The sequence below is a fragment of the Danio aesculapii genome, chromosome 11, assembly GCF_903798145.1.
Source record: "Danio aesculapii chromosome 11, fDanAes4.1, whole genome shotgun sequence".
In the NCBI taxonomy this organism is placed as follows: Eukaryota; Metazoa; Chordata; class Actinopteri; order Cypriniformes; family Danionidae; genus Danio; species Danio aesculapii.
This window is the reverse complement of record NC_079445.1, coordinates 42,001,379-42,022,269: the sequence shown is the minus strand read 5'-3', so window position 1 is coordinate 42,022,269 and position 20,891 is coordinate 42,001,379.

Sequence of the window (20,891 nt, the reverse complement as noted above, 5' to 3'; positions counted from 1 at the left end):
AATTTATTTTGAGTTGTTTTTTGTTCCAAAGTAAATCTTCGCAATGTTTTTTTTTTGAGAATCTCTATCTTAAGAATTGTTTAAATAGTTGCATCGAAAAAAATATGTTTTTTTTACTTCATAGTCTATATTTGATGAACCTCTCCCATTCTTTTGGAATTTTCCATTTCATAAAAGGTTCCTTATAGTGCAACACTTCACTAATAATTTGTTTGCTGGACCAAAAATAGTCATCAATGTGAAACTCCCCTTCTAGAGCCTTGTTTTTAAGATTGCATAGATGTTTAAGGTTCCTAATAAGTGAAGTTTATTTATAACTAATTTTGAGAGGATCACATGCTTATGATTGCTTGCAGCCGGCCCCATATTATTCAATTTATGATTCATCAGTCGATTTCTAAGCCACTATAAATACCCTGAGTTCCATATAACAGCCATCTTCTGTTTTGAAGAATCCACCCCTACTCCTCCTCCTTTCCTAGATGGGTGGCACGGTGGCCCAGAGGTTAGCACTGTTGCCTCACAGCAAGAACATCACTGGTTCTAGTCCTTACCAAGGCAGCTGATATTTCTGTGTGGAGTTTATACATTCTCCCCGTGCTCACATGGGTTTCCCCCAGGTTTCCCTGGTTTCCTCTCACCATCCAAAAACATGCAACTTAAGTTAATTGACTAATCCAAATCTGCACCATAGACATGCTCCTAGTAAGTAGTTATCTCTTAAGAGCAATCACTATCTGTTCATTAGCTAGTACAGCAGGGGAGTTCTCGAGATCTACCTGAGCTCAAACTCCCCTCTCACCTTGCAAAAGGGAGGGAGCCCCGGGCTCGAGGATCTGATGAGCTCAGGGCTCTCTCCTGGGACAGCATGCCAAACAAGCTTTATAATCAATCATCAGCTAAGTGTTGAACTAACTCTAACTCTAACTCTCAGCTAACTCTTGAAACCACTGATGTAAAAAAAAAAAAAGTAAAAAAAGAGTTGCTTGGTCAGCTGTAACTTTAAAGTAGCTCCACAAGCAGTGCAGCAATTCCACAAACTTCAGCTCCAGTAAAAACAGCCCAAAACATCGCAGCCAGAAGCAATCAGCCGAGCTCATTGTTGTGGGCAGATCAGTGGCTAAATGCCCCCTGACAGACTCATGAGATCAGACCTGCTGCTTCAGCAAATCTGGAGAATCGGGCAAATCTCTGACTCCAGCTGACCGTTCAACACACACACACACATACATACATACACACACACAGTTGAAGTCAGAATTATTTGCCCTCCTGTGATTTTTTAATAAAATATTTCCCAAACGATGTTTAACAGAGCAAGGAATTTTTCACAGTATGTCTGATAATATTTTTTCTTCTGGAGAAAGTCTGATTTGTTTTATTTCGGCTAGAATAAAAGCAGCTTTTTAATTTTTTATAAATTAAGGTCGATATTATTAGCCTCCTTAAGCTATATTATTTTCTCGATTGTCTATGGAACAAATCATCATTATACAACGACTTGCCTAATTATCTTGACTTCCCTAATTAACCCCTTAAAAGCCTTTACATGTGACTTTAAGCTGAATACTAGTATCTTGATATATATCTAGTCAAATATTTTGTTCTTTCCATTATACACACACACACACACACACACACACACACACACACACACACACACACACACACACACACACACACACACACACACACACACAAACACACGCACACACTCATTTAAATCACTAATGCATATAATAATAAAGTAAAGAAAAAAGGAGGAATACTCGATGAATGTCCTCGGAACAGAGACTGTATCACCGGCACTATTGTTTTTTCACACTTAAATAGACTCGTAATTAAAAGGTTAATGGTTCGGTCTTCCAAGTCTTAAGTATACTTAATAAAAAATTCCTAATTATTAATTATTTAGTAGTTGCTTTATTCATTTATTTATTCATTTATTTAGGGGCAGCAGGGTGGTGCAGTGGGTAGCACAATCGCCTCAAAGCAAGAAGGTCGCAAGTTCGAGCCCCAGCTGGGTCAGTTGGCATTTCTGTGTGGAGTTTGCAAGTTCTCCTCGTGTTGGCGTGGGTTTCCTCCGGGTGCTCCGGTTTCCCCCACAAGTACAAAAACATGAGGTACAGGTGAATTGGGTAAGCTGCATTGTCCGTAGTGTATGTGTGTGAATGAGTGTGTGTGGATGTTTCCCAGTGACGGGTTGCAGCTGGAAGGGCATCTGCTGCGTAAAGCATATGCTCAGTGGTTCATTCCGCTGTGGCGACCCCAGATTAATAAAGGGACTAAGCCGAAAAGAAAACAAATGAATAAATAAATAAATTAATTTATTTATTTGTTTGTTTGATATATATACACACATTTTTAGGTGTTTATTTGTTATTCTTTTCAGTAAGCAAGACTATCTACTTTCCCAGTGATGGGTTGCAGCTGGAAGGGCATCCGCTGTGTATTTGGTGGTTCATTCCGCTTTGGAGACCCCAGATTATTAGAGGGACTAAGCTGAAAAGAAAATGAATGAAAGACTATCTACTACTATTTTCTATAATTAATATTTCTCTTAATATAAGATGTAGAACAATCTTTTTTAGAAAATAAAAATCCATAATCCACATGCACTACACATTGAATTACAAGTCTTATACAAGTTTTTATTAATTTTAGAAATAAAACCATTATATAAGTGAATCGGAAGCATATGACGGATAGCACAGCTGTATAATCAACCTTTTTCTAGATCCAACTGCTAAAAAAAAAAACATGCTAATATCTCAATTCTATATCTAATATTTAAGTAATTTGAACAACAGCAACAATAAAGGATGGAATGAACAACACACAATCGACCTGATGTTCATTTACCTGCATGTATTTCTTAAAATCAATCAAGTTGTCATTAAACTGATGTATGTGAAACAGGACTGAACATTTAAGTGATACTAAAAACACAAAACATAACAAAATTCATTTTGTGCAATGCTGATACTCACTCATTTGTTGGTGTCTGTTGATTTCCCTCCAAAGTGATGTCACTTCCTGAAGGATGATGTCATTGAGGAACAGTTATCTCTTAAAGGGACAGTCTAATTTCTGTTCTCTTTTTTGTTTTCAGAATGCCATTAAATTAAGTTGATATTGTCATTTTTAACAAATCCGTATGTGTTTTGTAACTTTTATCTCATTCCTAAATTCCTGAACTTTTATCTGATTCTTAAAAAAATCATTTTTCCTAAGACATTGATATTGAAAATATGAATAAGAACCATGATTTTTACAGACTAGAGTAAGAAAAAAAACTGAAGAAACACCTTTTGACAAATTTTGTTATGTGAGAGCTACCACTCACTCACATGACAATTTTTAACTATTTTACAATTGAGTGTTAATTCATTAATCAAATCTTTAAATCCTTAATTATTCATTTTCCTTTGGCTTAGTCCCTTTATTTATCATGGGTTGCCACAGTGGAATGAACCGGCAACTATTCCAGCATATGTTTTACACAGCGGATGCCCTACCCACAACCCATACACATTCATTCACACTCATACACTACGGCCAATTTAGTTTATTCAGTTCACCTATAGCACATGTCTTTGGACTGTGGGGGAAACCAGAGCACTCGGAGGAAACCCACGCCAACATGGAGAGAACATGCAAACTCCACACAGAAATGCCAACTAACCCAGCTGGGACTCGAACCGGTGACCTTCTTGCTGTGAGGCAACAGTGCTAACCACTGAGTCACCCAAATCCTTAATTAATTCATATTATCCTGAGACCCGAAGAAAAAAGATAAAAGAAATCAGTTATTAGAAATGAGTTATTAAAACTATTACGTTTACAAATGTGTTGAAAAAAATCATTTCTGCTAAGAGAAGTTTAATTTTAAACTAATTTCGAGAGGAGCATGTGTTCATTATTGACCCAGCTGGTCCACATTAGCTAATCATGATCCTCCAAAGGATCCCAAGTCACTTTATATATCCTCATTTCCTCTCTACAACTATCTTCATCTGGAAGAAACCCCCCTGCTCCCACTTTTATCCAGAATGGGCGGCACGGTGGCACTAGCACTGTTGCCTCACAGCAAGAATACCAATGGTGTTGGGTCTTCACTGGGCCATCTGGTATTTCTGTGCGGAGTTTGCATGTTCTCCCCGTGTCCGCGTGGGTTTCCCCCAGGTTCCTCGGTTTCCTCCCACCATCCAAATGTGCTCTATATTATAGATAAAATAAGCCTAAATCTTTTTTCTAATGTCTAACTCTCAGGAAGTTCACCTTGGCCTCAGCAGCGGGGGAGCTTCATATCGACCTGAGCTCAATCTCCCCTCGCCCTGTGAAAGGAGGGAGTCCTGGGCTCGAGGATCCCTTGAGCTCAGGGCTCTCTCCCGGGACAGCACGCCAAACAAGCGATGTATAAATCTTAAAACTGCTCTTAAAACAGAAATTGGGGGGAAAATATACATGAGGGCTGATAATTCTGATTTCAACTGCACATGACCTGGGTAAAAAGGTAAAGTTACATTTTACCTGTGAGATCAAGTTGGCAAGTTTTTTTTGTATGTGAACATTAGCAGTAATTGTTGTGAGTATAGAGTATATCCATGTATATGACCTTATGTAATGGGGGTTTGTTGTCCTGCTGTGTGTCTGAAAGGCTGGTGGGTTTGTCCTGTTCTCCTCCTGCAGGTCAGTGGAGCGTTTCGGCCGGTTCAGGGTCTCCCGCTCCCCCTCGTCCTCCTGCTCATTTCCCTTTCATCTTCAGTGTGAAATTGTTGGCGGTGCGGCTCTGACCCGGGCATTAAGAGGTCAGCTATTGAAATCTGATGTGCACCTCTGGACAACAAAAAGGCGGATCCACATCACTGTCACAGCTTTAGTGTGTTTTGTCCATTCCTGTGATAAAGAAGAGTAGATGGAAAGAGTCTGAGTGCTGAAAGTAGAGGCAGCTGTTTAATACTGCTTATTTATCATATATATACAGCTACTATATATATATATATATATACTAGTTGGAAAAAAGACATGCGGTACAGGTGAATTGGGAAGTGTGAATGTGAGTGTGAATGAGCAACACAATCTCACGGCAATTCGTAACTTTTTGATTTAGTGGCTAATTCGTACGACTTCGTACGATCTAATTCGTACAATTTAGTACGATTTGCTTATCCCCCAATGACAGTTGGGTTTAGGGGTGGGGTTAGGTGCCACGCCTCCTTTTTAAAATCGTACAATTTTGTACGACTGAACTCGTACGAATTCGTGCGAATTAGCCACTAAACTGACAAAACGTAAAATACTTACGTTTTCTTGTGAGATCAGGCTGGAATGAGTGTGTATGGGTGTTTCCCAGTGATGGGCTGCAGCTGGAAGAGCATCCGCTGTGTAAAACATATGCTGATAAGTTGGCGGTTCATTCCGCTGTGGCGACCCCAGGTTAGTAAAGGGACTAAGTCGAGAAGAAAGTGAATGAATGAATGAAAATAGATGTGAAGCTTTTTATTCAACACATACTTTTCAGTTGAATTGATCAACAATTGAACACTATTTGTGTGTGCAACTTCATGAGCCCACAGTTAACAGACTAAAGCCTGAACCCAAAATACTTTGGTTTCCAGATCTTTCTCTTTCAGGAGCTAGGGAACACTGAAAATAAGTCTGTATATAAATACAGTTTAAAATTAGCTTTGGGTTGGTGGGAACATTTTACTGACGGTACTAACCAAGACTTTTGTTGTTACACCGGACCTTGAATATTGTAGCCATGAATTTGCTTACCTCACAGCTAACAGCTAAAACATTTTCACCAATAACATGCATTCAAATTATCTACACAGACACACAATTGACATAATTCAGTGGTTAGCATTGTCGCCTCACAGCAAGAAGGTCACTGGTTCGAATCCCGGCTGGGTCAGTTGGCATTTCTGTGTGGAGTTTGCATGTTCTCCCCATATTGTCGTGAGTTTCCTCTGGGTGCTCCGATTTCCCCCACAGTCCAAACACATGCACTATAGGTGAATTGAGTAAACTAAATTGGCCGTAGTGTGAGTGTGTGTGTGTGTGTGTGTGTGTGTGTGTGAATGTGAAAGTGTATGGGTGTTTCACAGTGCTGGGTTGCAGTTGGAAGGGCATCCTTATATATAGGAAATATTTTTTGGTGCATTTAAACAAAACAGATTTATTAAACAGATATATTTATTAAAATAATATTTTAGTCACCAAACATAGTTAGAAATAGAAAGATAATACTATTAAAAAATTAAGCAAAATATTGTAAAAAAAATGACAACCTACAAAATTTCAACAAAATTTTTCAATTTTTTATGCTTCTCTTGATTTTTCCTAATTTTAAAATTTGTATGTAATATTTTTCTATCACATATAAATTTAGGTGTACTTGTTTTTGGAACATTGTCGTAAGTTATTATGTTAGATAAGCTCCAGATTTGGCTTCAGCACTGACTAATCTAATGTATATGCACAAATATAATATTGTATAGCTTCCTATTAAAAATATCAATTTAAAACACAGATTTGTGAGGGGTGTACTTAAATATGCTGAGCACTGTTCCCGTATATTGATACCTTTTAGTCATGCTATATGCAAATGAGCAGCATGAACATTCTAAATAAAATCTACTCTCGTTCTCCACTGAAGACAAAGCAATTTGTGTGTTTATATGAAGGCAGAAATGATTTGCATCCTACAAACCAGCGCAGACGATGTTTGTTCTCTGCGCGACTTCATAAAACATGTTGAAAGCAAACCCGAGATGTTAGATAAAGAATAAACACGAAGCACGCAGCAACAAATAAAAGAACATGAGAGAAAGACTGCCGATATGGCGATTCTGGCCCTCGAGTGCAGAAACTTATCTGCCGACATCTGAAAGAAGCTCTAAAGTTCAAAATCCAGGGAGAAGTCTGGCTCTCCTGCACAATTATTTATTTTCCAAAGGCTGTCCCTAATCACAAATAAATAAGAGCTCAGACGGAAAACGTTGAGAGAGAATGAGATATCGGGAGGAGAGGGTGTCTATCATAGCGGCAGATAACTGCTAGATATGATTGCCTTGATAAGAAACCATAATTTGGCTTTTAGAGATAGCCACAGGGGTTGACTGCCTGCATGCGTGTGTGTGTGTGTGTGTTTGCCTTCCACTTCTACACATTTTATCTTCCCCGTTGAAGAGCTTTTTATCTCTGATGATTTTCTCTCCTTTTTTATGTCTGTTTTTTTTTCCTCCGCCAGAAGGTAAGATCACATACCCACAGAAGCCAAGAAGCGATGGACAAAATACAAATATTTGAAAATGTATTTCATGGCAATTATGTCAAGTTTCATGGCCCTGGCGCTGCACTGAGCCACAGCCTGGATGCCTTAATTTGTATAGAAATTGTAATCATTTGTTCATTTCAAGGTGAAAATTGCATTTTTTAATTTAAATTGTATCCTGCGTGATAGGCTATTATCTAGAAAAATTGTCTCTGTGTATTGCGCTCTATGCCCAGGCGTTACGGCTGTTAGCAGCCCTCTTACGTTCAGAAGAGGCTTATGTGTGTGAATCCCCAACAAAAGCCCGGTTTGTTCTTCCGTAAGGGCCTCCTTCTCTGTCTGAGCTCATTTGCATTTTAGTTATTAATATTAATTAGTCTGCCAGCCGAGCCGGTGCTGATTTTTATATGTAAATCGAACCTGGCTTCACAGCCGCCTTATCGCGGGGAACAATCTCTCAGATTCCCAACTTCAGTGAGCCTTTATTCTTGCACAGAGAGCGCTTATCTACAGAAGCGAGAGGTGTGTGTGTATGTGTGAAGAGCAGAATGGGAAAAAATAAACAATTCCGACGTGCACACACAACTCTGAGTCAAAAACTTCGCAAGTTCTTTGGGAAGACTTATCCCGGGCCCAGATGATGATGACAATGACACATTCAAAACGGAGCCAGCTGAAATATCTTAATTCGACTTGCTCTTGCAAATTTAAGGCCTTACATTAGAAAGGCGATATTGGAAGATCTCCCGCTGCCAAAGATGAGACTGAAATCCCAGCTTACAGAGGCCTCTGTCTGCGCAAAGCCCGAGTCAAAGTAGGACGTCAGACGGGCCGCGGCGCAGGTACATTATGTATCGTGGAATAATTACGGGATTTAGAGAATTACGGGTCTCAGTAAGTGCTTTCACTGTGACAGCCATGACAGTCGGAAACAGCGGAGCTCTCTTAAGACACATAAGCCTCAGAGAAGAACACCTCCAGTGTAATCTGCCTGGATCAGGTCCTCGTTAAACCCTCGTTTTATGACATATACAGTATGTATATGCGCTCGAGATGCTGTTCAAATGAAATCAGGTTGATTTGTTGTTTTGTTTGCAAGCTATGGGGGAAAACAACCCAATGAGTTCTCTTTGTCTTAATTGTTGGGCCTAAACAGCAGGGATGTAGATGGAAAACGCAAGCAAACATTTCCCAAACAGCAGCACAGCTCGCTGCTTGATAACCACAGTGAAGAACTGTGATACACGCAAGTCGTTTGAGCCGTTTTTATATTCGAATAATGTCAGATTATTGCTGTTAAATGATGAGTATGGTTTCTAAAGACTGTGTTGCTACACTCTCAGAAATAAAGGTTCAAAAGCTGTCACTGAGGCAGCACCTTTTCAAAACATACTCTTCTGTATTGGGTCCATATTTACTTTAGCTGTTGACAGTCGTATATGTGTCCCACGCTGCTATAAACACTATTAGGACACATTTATTTCACAGAAAAGTGAAAATTGGTTGTTTTTGTGTTATTTCGAGCAAATTTGTTCTTCCGGTTTGAAATGAATTTTTGGAGCTGCGTCACGCAGATTAGATCCTTGTGTGTAATCCAGCATGGAGACTGGCTGTCTGTACCTGCGAGTATTTCGTAACGTCTGTAGTGGCAAATTTTCTTTAATGAGGCGTTCTCTGTGGTAAAGAAGACAAAGTCTTACCCAGGGTGTCTTTTAAAGTTTTATTCTTTGCAAAGAAGGTCACAATCATACAGCAAGGACAGTGAGACACTGAAAACAGAGTGTGCTCTCTCTTTTATCTGGTTTCTCCCCTGTACTGCTTACGAGGTCACTAAAGCCATGCGCTAGACACATGCATCATGGATTATAGTTATCTTTCCCCTGTATTGGATTCTTGTTTACTGCTTCAGGTTTGGCTTCTAATCAGGCCATATCATGTTTATGTTAGGTGTCTCAACCTTTCTGACCCATGCCCCTTACAAAACAAGGAGACAAACAACATTACACAATAGAAGTATAAGATGAAAGACAAAAAACAGAGTAGTCACAGTAAAATTGAGCACTGTAGAAAATGCATTCACATCTAAAAGATGAATATAAATGAATTTCCATTACACGTCTCTGAGTGTGCAGCATTCATTCATGAGAAAGACTTGGTTCAAACAAATCAGCGCGCTCTATTGTGTATGCGGTGCAACTTCATTAATATGCATGATAGCTTCGAAGACTGTTTGTACCTGTACAGTGTTCAGACGGCAGAGAGACACCACATTGTGTTTCCAAAACCAGTGGGAAAAGAATTTTATAATTTGCTGCATGGAAGGTTTTGTTTTCTTTTTCCCGCTATGAGAGCGCAGCTGAAATCACGTGTGGATTACAGTGCACGCGACGCGCGACAAAAATACGTGTCTAAGAAACATTTTTAACCCAAGAGCTTTTCTCATCTGGAAATGGTGAAATTCGTAATTGCTGATCGTCTCCTTTTAATAAAGACGTGGCTCCAGTTGGTGTTGATTTATCCTGTCTCTACAGATTTGGTAAGTGTGTGATCAGTGGTCTTTGTTTGTTTATTCAGAGGCAAAGTTAGTTAGTATCGTCAGCAGTACTCCTTCAGTGTTTAAAGACGGCCCTTAGTCAAATGATTTCTAAGTTACTAACGTTTACAGTATGTTAATACCCCTACAATATTATAGACTGCAAGATCTGCTGTAAATGCTGCTCTCCGGTTGTAAATCAAACTAGTACCGTCATGTAGGATTTTCGCAGCATTTTGTGACAGGATAGTCTATGCACACACGGCTTTCTAACACTACTTACCGAGTGCATCTAAGTTTCCAAAAAATGTGGAGGTTTTATTTTTCTCTCATTCGCCGTGCGAACATCAAACATTGCATTAAAAGTATGCGCTTCCGCAATTCCTCGAATCAAATATCTCGTTTGTCACAAGGGGCATGAATGAAATTCCTGAATGAAAGAGCCAAACTGCAGTTAAAGTCCACCATTTAATAATTGGTCAAATAATTCGATTACTGATGTCCATGTAAACACAGTCAACTGTCTTTCTGCCCTGTGTCTGTGTGTTTGTTTTGCCTCTGTGAAAACCAGCGTGTGCCCAAATCGAAACTCCCCTTTTTATGCAATTTTTATGCACCTTCCCTCTTTCCCTCCTCTGACACACCCCCCCCCCCCCCCCCTCTGAGCAGAGATGGACACACCCAATTTCCTGACCTTTTCCAAACTAGAGGTGTGAAAACCCCCTGCTGAAACAGGGGGGGGGGGTTTCGTGACCCTTTAAAGGTACACATTAGTACCTAAAAAGTACAAATATGTACCTCATGGCACAATAAAGGTATATGAATGTAAAGTGCCAATGTGTAGGTAAAAAAAGTGTACCTATTGTAAAAAGAACTGCCCAGTGTCAGCTTTTGTACCTCTATTTCTGAAAGTGCACTTTTCTCTTCTGTTATTCAATTGTTCCTATTCAACATAAGTAAAATGTCCCCTTAGTGCCAGCCCATCCAACAGGCAATATAGGCAGTCGGCTAGGGCCCTTCCTTTCTTGGAGTGCCCCATGGACTCTGCTCTTCTATAATTACAATGTAAGCGCAAGGATGACTGCATACGTATAAATCATGAACAATGTGAATAGCACAACGCACAAACATCATTAAACATGATACAATTCACAACGACGGCGAGATAAAAATAACCTCTACATTTTGTTAAAAGAAGAGCTCTGTATAATTCGTACATGACAAATAGCTGAAAACGATAATAAATACACAACAACAGTATGAATAAAAACAGAAAACATTAGAAATATATCCAGTAGCGTCGGCTATTGGGTGATCTACAATGATGTAGTGTATTCCTACACAGATTCCACATATCTATCCAAACTGCTCACGTTCGATATAAACCGAAGTGTCTTAAAGTCTTCAGTAATATAACGTCACAAGATTTGTTTCTATTTTTAATCGATCTTAATCAAATTTGAATTAGAAATGAAACGGCATCCAAACAGCATCTTTCCAGAGCCAAAAAAACGAAGTAAAGAGAAGCAGAAGAAGAAAAGCAAGCTCAAAGTAAATGTTTGTCCTGCTATGCATAATACATTATTTACCAGTACTTTACAATTCTTTGCAATACTTGCAAACTTATTTGTTTAAATCTGAGTAAATATTTTTACATTTGTATTATAGAATAAATAAGTTACAGTTAATAAAAATGTATACAATTAAATATTAAAATTGTATTTTTTTTGTGCTTTCTTCTCAGTTTTTACACCAGTGGGTCCAATTTTCTCGCTTAGGGCCCCTCAACCCTACGGACCGGCACTGCATCCCTTAAATGTTTAAAAGAGAAACATCTGAACTGTGAAGTTTGTGAAAGTCAGAGATTTTATCAACTCAATTTACATTCTTCCAAGATCAAATGATCTAATCTATGATGCTCACTTTTTTTTAACTTCATCTTTGTAATCTAAGGGGGGGGGGGGGGGTATTGGGGATGTAATGTTCACATTTAACCTAATGATACTTACAGGCATAGGCGGAGCGTGTGTAAGGCTGGCCAGAGACCACGGAGATAGCAGCAAAGACAAAAACTGCATTAAAAACATGTAATAGGTGTAAAGCGGAATATTATTGTAATTTAATGTTAATGATTCACAGAACACTTTAGTTATTGTAAGTTTGTCAATCAATTTCAAAGTCCCCCTCTGCACAGAAATGGAACTGTCCAACTCCGCACTGATGAGCGCTGTTTATTACTGGAGTTGGCAGCAGCTCTGAAAACAAAACAGAAAGTGCTGGCCAGCAGACTTTTCTGATTTGCTTGTCAAGGACGTAAGAAATAAAATGACAAATGAGTATTACGGGAGAGGTATAATAACGTATTATTCTGGTTTAACTTGTTTTCAGTAATTCAATTCAATTCACCTTTATTTGTATAGCGCTTATACAATGTAGATTGTGTCAAAGCAGCTTCACATACAAGCTCATAGTAAATAGGAACAGTGTAGTTCAGTTTGTAGTGTTTAAGTTCAGTTCAGTTGAGCTCAGTTCAGTGTGGTTTAATAATCACTACTGAGAGTCCAAACACTGAAGAGCAAATCCAACAATGCGCAGCTCTACAGATCCCGAACCATGCAAGCCAGTGGCGACAGCGGAGAGGGACAAAAAACTTCACTAATTGGCGAAAGTGAAGAAAAAAAACCTTGAGAGAAACCAGGCTCAGTTGGGCACGACCATTTTAATTTCTCCGCTGGCCAAACGTCTTGTGCAGAGCTGCAGTCTCAGCGGCGGAAGCTGGAAGCTGTCCTCAGCGAAGACTCGTCTGTCCCTGGAGCGTCACTGGAGCGTCTCATGTTCCACTCCTCCATGACCACCACAGTAGCTGCTCAGGATACAGTATTAAATGAAATGCTTTATTTTGGTTGTTTCATTGTAACGTAGTATTCTAGCCTAGTGTAGTAATCTTGTTTTGCATTTTAATTCTGCTGTGTTTTCTTCAGGGGTGATAGGAAGTCAAGATTTTTAATTATGTTTTAATTTGTATTTTGAATAATATGAAGTTTCAACAAACAATTACTCACGCTAGCTAATGGCTACTGGATCACCTTTACTCTGCAATGGTTGCCTCTAATTTATTAGAGCCTATACGTTTACCACAGCTCGTGATAACGCAAATAAACAGCTAGTTTATGTTGTCATATTTCCATTGTCTTTTTTGTTGTGTCTAGCTAAATACAGAAAAATAAATTCAGTATCCTAATAACAGTTTAAAAATGCTTATTTTGATATATTTATGGCTGAATTACAAGTTCAGTTTTCGATTGGCCTTGTGGCAAAGTGAATGATTTCAGATTCTTGACACATTTTTGCAATTTATTTATTTTTGCAAAAGGGTTGGATACTCAAATGTCACTTGTTAAATCAATTAGTATATTACCAGAGATCATAAATATAAGAAACAAGCTATTATACACTTAGTTGAAGAGTCCACCCAATTTAGGTCCACTCATTTTAAAACTTCTGGCTCCTGGCTGCATATCAAAAGTGACTATAATAATTAAATGAATCTAATAAAATAATTTAATGTGCGTGTTGAATATAAGACGTTTGTTGATAGGCGGTGCTTTTGTGGAAACCTCTTCTTGGTGGGTCGCAAATTTTTTAATATGCATTAAAGGGCAGCGCATATCTTAGCCTTACCCTGGAGTTTGTTCACCCTCCGCCTATGCTTACAGGGACATATTTCTGATGATTAAAGCATTATATTTCATGAATTCTTTTGCACAACACCAAATAAACTCAACAAAACAGCTTAATGGTGTCTATAATTTGTAATGGAGTATGTTTGTCCCATCTATCTATCTCCATATAGACAACATTTCTGGTGTGTTAAGCTGTTCATTTGTTCAGTACTTCTGTTATAGAGCACACAGGTTTGATTCAGGTGAAGAATGCTTCCTTTAAAGAGGTAAAAGCAATGTAAAATCAAGGTAAAATTATGTGGTGGCAGTGCACTTTTTTTTTACGTCTGCTTTTAAAAACACTATCGGTTAGGTTTAGGGAAGAGTTTGGGTCAGTGGTTTGCTAAGTAATCTGTATGACAAGTCCCACCTTCTCATGGACGTATACAAGAAGTATGAGTATCTGAAACATACAACAAAACACTCTAAGCAATGTATTTCAGATTGGCAAAAAATATGAACAGCGCCCTCTAGTGGATTTATCACCTGAAACGTGCAGTGAAACATAACCTGGAGCAATGTATTTAGCAAAAATGTAATCTGAGCCATGTATTTCCAATGAGTTGAGAGTTTATACTTTGTGCAGTTGCTCTTATTGATAACACAATCCTCCGGAGTGTGTTAGAAATCTGAAAGTGGGGCAATAATTGCTTCATTAAATTGTCCACTCCGTTTGCTGGGTCAGGTCCATCCTCCTCCTCATTCTCCATGCCTGTCCAGTCCACAAGTACAGTGTTGTACTTTTGATGCAGAGCATTCAGGTTTGAGTGTGATGAAACACGCTTCCACAAAAGAGGTAAAAGCAAATTAAAATCAAGGTAAAATTATGTTTTCACAGTGCACTTATCTTTCACATCTGCTTTTGAAAACACTAGCGGTTGGGTTTAGGTTAGTGGTTTGCTAGGTAATCTGTACGACAAGCTCCATCTTCTCATGGATGTGTACAAGAAGTATGTGTATCTGAAACGTACAACAAAACGTACTCTTAGCAATGTATTACAGATTCCCAAAAAAATGTGAACAGCGCCCTTATGTGGATTGGTCATCTGAAACGTGCAGCGAAACAGCAATAGAGCAATGTATATTGCAAAAAATGTAGGCTGAGGCATGCATTTCCATGTTTCATAGGTTTCATATGCGACCATCAACCCGTTTTCTCTGAGCTCACAAACTGACAAAACATTGCTGTCGCCATGAAACAAGTTTTTTATATGGAGAAAAGTCAGAGCACTGCAGTGTTTGAGTGTTCTGTGTTTGTCTGAGAAAATGTAAAATTAGTCTAACCAAAATGTGAATATTCCATACAAGCTGAAGCTGATCGCTCAATTCTTGTCACATAACTCTCGGTGCGCTCACTTCGTGGCCTGGGGTTCATTGGTGCGAGCGTGTCATGCCGCTTGTGCGCGCTATACCGCACACCTCCATTGGAAACAACAAACTTGTACAAACTCTAGAAATATGCGATATGCCGCCGTCATTTGCAATCTCCATCAGCTGATCTTCTTGCACAGCCATGGTGGATTCACCTGATTTGTTGACAAGTGGGTTGCGGATCTATTTCTTGGCTGTTCCCAGGTCCTTCACTTGGCCTTTTTCCCTTAGCAAAGAAACTTTCTAAAGACGTCTGCTTCTACTCATTTTGCTGTTTGAGGTGCTCAAGGGACCGAGACGTAGGCGAGAAAATGCGCTCAGTTTTCAAAATAAAAGACTTTTCTAAATAAAATATTGTTCAGACTCAGATAATAAATAAAACTGAAATAATTAATGATTTCTTGTGCAGCTTGGTACCAATTGATGCACGGACAGGTGGTTGAGGCCCACTGAGCTTGGAGATAAAATGAACTAACGCAACATGATCATTCTAATTGCCCAATGCTAAGAATTTTTTTTAAGTAAGACGCGACCCCCCACAAAGCTCGCTGAGGCCCCGTTGTGGGCCGCGACCCCCCTGTTGGGAACTGCTGCTCTAAGTAACGTATTTCATTTCCACAAAAAAGCGCCCTCTAGTGGATTTGTCATCTGAATCCTACAATGAAACACACCTGGAGTAACGTATTTTGCATAAATGTAGGCTGAGGTGTGTATTTCCAATGAGTTGAGAGTTTCTACTTTGTGCAACTTTTAAAATGTTTTGCTCTTATTGATAACACAATCCTCCAGAGTGTGTAAGAAAACTGAAAGTGGGGCAATAATGGCTTCATTAAAGTGTCCTTCGCTCGGTTTGCTGGGCCAGGTCCATTCTCCATGCCTGTCCAGTCCTGCTTCCTCACCGCTGGCTTTCCTGAGCCCTCGCTCTCTTAAATGAGATCCAAATCTAGCAGGCGTCCCATGCAGATGCCTCTCGCCGTGGGGCCTGCGTCCTGGGAGATAGCAGTCCACCGGCAGCCTCCTCTCCGCGGCTCAACAGTTTCATTTCCATCCCTCTGATCTAAACAAGCCCATTACCGGCAGGACACAAGCTCGGGCCCCTGGAGAAAGCTTGCGGCTAAGCCACCGTAGCTCATAGCCACCTTCAATGGCCATACGTCTGGTGTAGGGAGCACATATACGGGCCGCACTTTATCAGAACCTCTCCAGAGAAGCGAAGGGAATTGGCTCTTGTGGGTCCCGTTGAATCCTCCTCCTGTAGTCAATCAATTACGGGATCAAAAGGCAAGGGTAACAAAGACGAGGACACACGGTTGGCGGGGCGGTGCCTTGCAGACGGAGAAACTCGGAGGATCCGATGGGACAACCAGAACACGTGCTTTCGCTTAATCCAGAAGACATTGCGAACACCGCACACATGCATCCGACTGAGGACTGCCACCGAAACACAAACAATATGGGATAAAGAGCACATTGTAGAGTATAAAGAATCAATCATATGAGGCTGTCAGGAGCAGAAAACATCAGGTTTATGCTATGCTGAGCCCAAAGAAATCAGGCAGTGCATTGTGGATATAGCCATGCTGAGGTCAGGGGTTCAGTTCTCTGGGAATGCATATTGAAGTCATTTTGGATTAAAGGATCTGGCAAATGCATACAATGTTAAGAGAATCACTAGAGGTATGAATTTCTAGAAGGTAAGATGCACATTAAAAGCATCGTTCATCCCCAAAATGAAAATGTAGTCACTATTTACTCTCTCAAGTGGTTAGAAACCTTTATTTATTAGTTTTTTTCTCTCTCTTGAACACATAAGAAGATATTCTGAAGAATGTTGATAACCGTCAACTTCCATAGGAAAAATAGACAATGCTATTGATGTCAACGGTTATGAATTTTAAAACATTTTTCAAAATAGCTTCTTTATAATTCAACAGAAAAAAGTTTTGTGACTAGGAGAGGCTGAGTAAATGATAGCAGAATTTCAGTTTTGGGTGAATGATCACTTTAATACAGGGATTTTCACTGCTTTTTATATGCCATAGACTCCCAAATATGATCATCCTAAAATATTAATTATAAATGTGTCTAAAATATTATTTGGGAAACTGTTACATTAGATTAAAGTGACACCGAACATTATCCCCACTCATTATAGTACTGTATTTCTTCATTTATTAGATATATTAATTCATTCATTTTCCTTTTTCATAGTCTCTATTTCAGAGGCCACCCCAGCAGAATGAACTGCCAACTATTCCAGCAAATGCTTTACACAGTGGATGCCTTTCCAGTCGCAACCCAGTACTGGGAAACACCCATACACACTCACATTCACACACACTCATACACTATGTCCAATTTTGTTTTGTTTTTTGTACCCAATTCACAGCGCATGTGTTTGGACTGTGGGGGAAATTGGAGCACCCAGTGGAACATGCAAACTCCACACAGAAATGCCTGGCCTAGCCGGTACTTGAACCAGCAACCTTCTTGCTGAGAGGCGACCACTGAACCACCATGCTGCCCTTAGATATATTAATTTAAAGCACACTACATTACTTGAATGCTAGTGTCGTCTGTTTTTGTATATTTATTTCTTAATTTCTAAAAAATAGCAAAACAAAAAACAACTTTAGCATAAACTTGTGCATTGTTTCCATAGGAAAAGCATGACAATTGAAAATAGTACGTTGTAATATACAGCTGAAGTCAGAATTATTAGCCCCCCTGAATTATTAGCCAGCCTGTTTATTTTTTTCCCCAATTTCTGTTTAACGGAGAGAAGCTTTTGTCAACACATTTCTAAACATAATTAATAACTCATTTCTAATAATTTATTTATTTGATCTTTGTCATGATGACAGTAAATAATATTTGACTAGATATTCTTCAAGACACTTCTATACAGCTTAAAGTGACATTTAAAGGCTTAACTAGGTTAATTAGGTTAACTAGGCAGGATAGGTTAATTAGGCAAGTTATTGTATAACGAAATATTTAGCTTAAAGGGGCTAATGATTTTGACCTTAAAATGTTTTTTAAAAAATTAAAAACTTTTATTCTAGCCGAAATAAAACAAATAAGACTTTCTCCAGAAGATACAATATTTTCAGACATACTGTGAAAATTACATATAAAAGAAAATAAAATTCAAAGGGGGGCTAAAAATTCTGACTTCAACTGAATATACATGGTATATTATAATCACACTTTAACTTTTTCTTAAATTAAAAAAAAAAAAATTGTCATCAAACAATTATTATAATAACATGCACTTTTTGTAGAGGTGCTTTGGAACAATATTTATTGTGAAAAACACTATACAAAAATTAAAATGGTTGAAAATTTCAAACTTTTGATTTCCTGCAACTGAATGATACTGTAGCTTGATGCAAAATACATTCTTCCTCATGCATTATTTGATATTTTGTAAAAGCTGACTGACTTTCAGCAATCAGTAACTCATCCTGCAAATGAGAGGCATACACTACCTGACAAAAGTTTTGTCGCCTATCCAAGTTTTAGAAACAACAAATAATAACTTGACTTCTAGTTGATTATTTGGTATCAGAAGTGGCTTATATGAAAGGCAAAGGCCTTTAGATTACACTTATTTTGCCAATATGAAATATGATCGTGCCTTGATTTTTAATGATTTAATTAGGGCAGTAAGGTCTGACTTTTCGTAGACAAAAGTCTGGTCACTGAACAGAAATAATGTCCAGTATAGAATATGTGGTCATGCTGCAGTGGAAACAGAATGAATATTGTGTCTGACTCCATCAGGAGCTTGGAGGACTGCAACCATACATCTCTGCAATGACGTAAATCATTTATTAATAAAGTCATCTGGAATGGCAAAGCATTCTTGCAGGACTCCAAGAGTTCATTAAAATACTTCAGATTCATCTTCAATGCCTCCTCCTTTATCTTACATGCTCAATAATGTTTATGTCTGGTGACTGGGCTGGCCAATCCTGGAGCACTTTGACCTTCTTTGCTTTCAGGAGCTTTGATGTGGAGGCTGAAGTATGAGAAGGAGCGCTATCCTGCTGGAGAATTTGCCCTCTCCTGTTTGTAACGAATTGGCAACACAAATGTCTTGATACCTCAGGCTGTTGATGTTGCCATCCACTCTGCAGATCTCTCGCACACCTCCATACTGAATGTAACCCTATTCTGTGAGAATCTTGGGTGCATGCGGGTACCTATAGGTCTTCTGCATTATTAGTGATGATTGGGATGCAGTTCAACAGATGATTAATGGGGAAAATCTACCTTCTGCCACTTTTCCAAATGATCAACAAGAAGTTATTATCTGTTGGTCTTACAACTGGGATTGACGACAAGACTTTTTTCAGGTAGTGTCTATATTAGCAAAAGTCCTGTAATGTTTGTGAAACAACACAAAGGTTTTTTTGTGGACAACTTATTTTTTTATGTGCAATCAACTTAAACTTATAAAAACAATTAACTTAATTTGATCAATTTGTGTTGGGACAATTTGTGAAGGAATGGTGTGGAACCCTGCATTTTTATATTATATATATTTGCAATGTACAGTATAGGATTAAAAAACCCCGATTACAATCAATTATGAGTAAATGTTTTTGGTAACACTTCAGTTTAAGTAATGATTCAAAGCATTTACTTCAGGCTTTTTACCTCCCTTAATATATTAACTGTTTATTAGCACTTAAAAAGAATGATCTTATTTTACAACCCTAATCCTACACTATTAAAAAAATCTTGCTTTTTAGTTGAATCATATTAACTTATATAGTCGTCTCAACTTTTTGTAGTTGTTGAACATATTTGAATGTAGTATTAGAGTGTAGTCAATTGGTAGCCATTGACTACTGTACTATTAAAAAACAAATACCATGGCAGTCAGTGGTTACAGGTTTCCAACCTTCTTCAAAATATCTTATTTAATAAAAAGTTATATCAATTCTATTCTATATTATTATTAAAGGCTGCAATAGAAGGAAAATGAATGGATGAACTTGAAAATCGTATTTTTCCAGTGTTGTTCAGTGTTTTTAAATGTTTCAATTATAGAGCAATAAAAAGAAAATCCCAAAACCCCCATGGTAAAAATACATAAATAAATAATAATTATAATAAAGAATTTTAAACCTGACTTTGTCCAATTTTTGTAATGAAAGTTTATGCAAATTAGGACATGTTAATTTAAAGGACGCATCATTTGCATAAGTAAACAGAAGATTTAGAAGATTTAAACTTTCTTAATGTAATCAATCAACTGTGGAAGTTTGGTGATATTATATTATTAATTAATATTAATATTATATTATTAATATATATATATATATATATATATATATATATATATATATATATATATATATATATATATATATATATATATATATATATATATATATAGCAGTTCAAACCAAGCATCAGAATGGGGAAGAAAGGTGATTTAAGTGACTTTAAATGTGGCATGGTTGTTGGTGCCAGACGGGCTGGTCTGAGTATTTCAGAAACTGCTGATCTACTGGGATATTCACGCACAACCATCTCTAGGGTTTACAGAGAATGGTCTGAAAAAGAGAAAGTATCCAGCGAGCGCCAGTTCTGTGGGCACAAATGCCTTGTTGATGCCAGAGGTCAGGGGAGAATGGCCAGACTGGTTCCAGCTGATAGAAAGGCAACAGTAACTCAAATAAGCACTCGTTACAACCAAGGTGTGCAGAAGAGCATCGTTATCTTACTTTACACCCCTAATCCTAAACTATTAAAAAAAAATCTTGCTTTTTCCTTGAATCATATTAACTTGTCTAGTCATCTCAACTTCATCAAACTCAAAATATTAAGTTAAACTTTGTATAACTTTAAAAAATGCACTTGAAACCTGATTGATTTGATAAAATAAGATAAAACAACATACAAATTAGTTGTCTTTACTTTTTGTCATTACATTATTTTCAGTGTACCCAATACCTCAACTATTACA